The following is a 3,033-nucleotide window of genomic DNA, read 5'->3' as shown; positions in this document are numbered from 1 at the left end:
TGAGCAGCTTCCGGGAAACCAAAGTCTTTGGGTTCCGGGCGGAGTATGGTTGCAAAGCTGAAACTTAAAGGAATTGATGGAGCGGAGACCCCCCTGAGCCAGGTGGGGGGCGGCCGCCCCAAACACCGAGACAGCCCCGGTGAGGAGGCGGCAGTCCCGGGTCCCCCCTCCTCAGGGGGAGGCCAGCCCGCCTCCCCGCCGCAGGCCCGCCCGGGTCCCAGGGCCGTCTGGCCCCCGCCTCCCGTCCCACCAACCCACTCCCGCCCCCCGGTGGCGCGGGGCGCCCGCAGACCTGCCAAGACCGAAAGGAAAAAAACGAGTAAGAGCTCGCAACTCTTATCGGTGGATCACTCGGCTCATGCATCGATGAAGAACGCAGCTAGCTGCGGGAATTAGTGTGAATTGCAGGACACATTGATCATCGACACCTCGAACGCACCTTGCGGCCCGGGTTCCTCCCGGGGCCACGCCTGTCTGAGGGTCGTTCCGACGTCCATCGCCACTGCCGAGTATGACCTCGGGGTGGCTGGGGCCGTCGCTGGGGCCGCTCCCCTTCGTCCCCTTCGTCCCCCCAAGGCCAGACCCCCGACCGCCCCGGCGGCTCCCTCCCCCCGGGGGGGAGCCCCGCGGACCGGCGGCTAGGCCCGACCCTGTGGATCCCTGTCTGTGGATCCCTTCACAGAATGCAGCCCAAAGTGGGTGGTAAACTCCATCTAAGGCTAAATACCGGCACGAGACCGATAGCGGACAAGTACCGTAAGGGAAAGTTGAAAAGAACTTTGAAGAGAGGGTTCACGGTTGCGCTGGGGCGACGTGGCCCAGGTACCCTCAGGGCACATTTCCTCCACGGCGGTGCACCGCGACCGGCTCTAGGTCGGCTGGGAAGGCCCAGGGGTTCAGGGGAAGGTGGCCGGCATTATAGCCCCCCCAGGCAGCACTCGCCGTCACCCGGGGCCGAGGGAGACGACCGCCTCTGCGGCCTCCTCCCCGGAACCGTCCCGCTCCCCCCGGGGGGGCGGACTGCCCCCAGTGCGCCCCATCCGTGCCACGCCACCGAGGCGGGAGGGCCCGCGGGAGCCACCAGGGGTCCACGGCGATATCTGCGTCCCACCCGACCCGTCTTGAAACACGGAGCAAGGAGTCTAACGTGCGCGCGAGTCAGAGGAACTCTGCACTAAACCCTGTGGCGCAATGAAGGTGAGGGCCAGGGCGCCCCGGCTGAGGTGGGATCCCACCGCCCCTCTACCCCCAAAGGTGTTGGTTGATATAGACAGCAGGACGGTGGCCATGGAAGTCGGAATCCGCTAAGGAGTGTGTAACAATTCACCTGCCAAATCAACTAGCCCTGAAAATGGATGGTGCTGGAGCATCGGGCCCATACCAGGCCGTCACCATTGCTGGGTCAGTCTGCGGGGGCTAGGCCGCGACGAGTAGGAGGGCCGCTGCGGTGGGAGCCCGGGCAGGGGGAGCGGGCTCGTCCCCCCGCCGCCCCGGAGGATCCGTGGAGGCGCCCATTTTTTCGCAAAGTGCGGCGCCCTGGGAAACTTGCTTGGCCGGGCCAGTCCTCCCCCGGCGCCCTCCCGCGGAGGCCCCGATGAGGACCGATTTGCCCGGCCCGCTCGGCCTCTCGGGCCCCCCGCACGACGCCTCCATGCTACGCTTTTTTGGCATGTGCAGGCAGGAAGGTAGGGGGAGACCGGCTCTCGGCGCGATGGGCGTCCAAAAAAAGAACCGGGGCATTTCCCGCCCTGGTCCCCGGTCTCGGAAGACTCCGCGGTCGAGTCTCGCTCCCCGGCCCAATCGATCTGGCAACCCGTGCCCGGGCGGGGAGGGCCCTCTGCCCGGCTGACCCCCCGGCGGGGTGGCCGCTACACGGGCAGGGAGGCTCCCTCCCACCTAGCCCCGGGTGCACCCCCGGGTCCGGTCTGCCGGGCCCCCCGCACCCCGTGAGTTCCCCCTGCACCGTCCGACCCCAGCAGGAGCCCGAAGAAGGCCTGGACAGGTGGGGAGCAAGCCCCGGGGGACTCCTCTCCCCTGGCCTGGGCCGAGCACCCCGTTTCGCCCGCCCTTTCGCGAGAGACCGAGAGAGGACAGAAAGAGGAGTAGGCTGCGGGCCCCCCCTGCCGCAGCCCCCCCGGGGGGAGCGCCGCCGGGAGTGCCGCCGAAGGGACCCGGGAACGCCGCAGGGTGCCCCCACCCCTGGCCCCCCGCGCCGGGCCCGGAAGGTGGCTACCTGGTTGATCCTGCCAGTAGCATATGCTTGTCTCAAAGATTAAGCCATGCACGTGTAAGTACGCACGGCCGGTACAGTGCAACTGCGAATGGCTCATTAAATCAGTTATGGTTCCTTTGATCGCTCCATCTGTTTCTTGGATAACTGTGGTAATTCTAGAGCTAATACATGCCGACGAGCGCTGACCCCCAGGGATGCGTGCATTTATCAGACCAAAACCAATCCGCGCCCCTGCCGCTTTGGTGACTCTAGATAACCTCTGGCCGATCGCACGTCCCCATGATGGCGACGATACATTCAGATGTCTGCCCTATCATGGTGACCATGGGTAACAGGGAATCACGGTTCGATTCCGGAGAGGGAACCTGAGAAACGGCTACCACATCCAAGGAAGGCAGCAGGCGCGCAAATTACCCACTCCTGACGCGGGGAGGTAGTGACGAAAAATAACAATACAGGACTCTTTCGAGGCCCTGTAATTGGAATGAGTACACTTTAAATCCTTTAACGAGGATCTATTGGAGGGCAAGTCTGGCACCAGCAGCCGCGGTGAGAGGTTGTGCCTGTGAGAGCTCTTAGCTGTTTCTGGAGATTTTCTTACTGAGCGGTGGTTTACGAGCTTGTGTAGCCCAGGAGGGGGGGGGGGTAGCTCCTCGGGGTGAGAGTACGGGAGGCCCCCTGAGGAAATGCCTGGGGCCCTAGCCGGAGTCTGTGAAGATTCGCCTTCATTTGAGGCTTTAGCTGACATGGATGGGAAGGCCCTTTCTACACCCAAGGAGCCTGGGGTTTCTAACGCCCCT

At 64.7% G+C, this 3,033-nt stretch overlaps 1 non-coding gene across 1 annotated transcript; it reads left to right on the top strand.

Moving 5' to 3' along the window:
* Nucleotides 1–331: 331 nt before the first annotated feature.
* On the top strand, nucleotides 332–484 carry LOC121401738. The gene has a single exon (XR_005966477.1). It is a non-coding gene; the product is annotated as a 5.8S ribosomal RNA (ribosomal RNA).
* Nucleotides 485–3,033: the final 2,549 nt, after the last annotated feature.

This window comes from Xenopus laevis, chromosome 3L, assembly GCF_017654675.1.
Source record: "Xenopus laevis strain J_2021 chromosome 3L, Xenopus_laevis_v10.1, whole genome shotgun sequence".
Classification (NCBI taxonomy): Eukaryota; Metazoa; Chordata; class Amphibia; order Anura; family Pipidae; genus Xenopus; species Xenopus laevis.
This window is presented reverse-complemented; position numbering and strand designations above follow the sequence as displayed.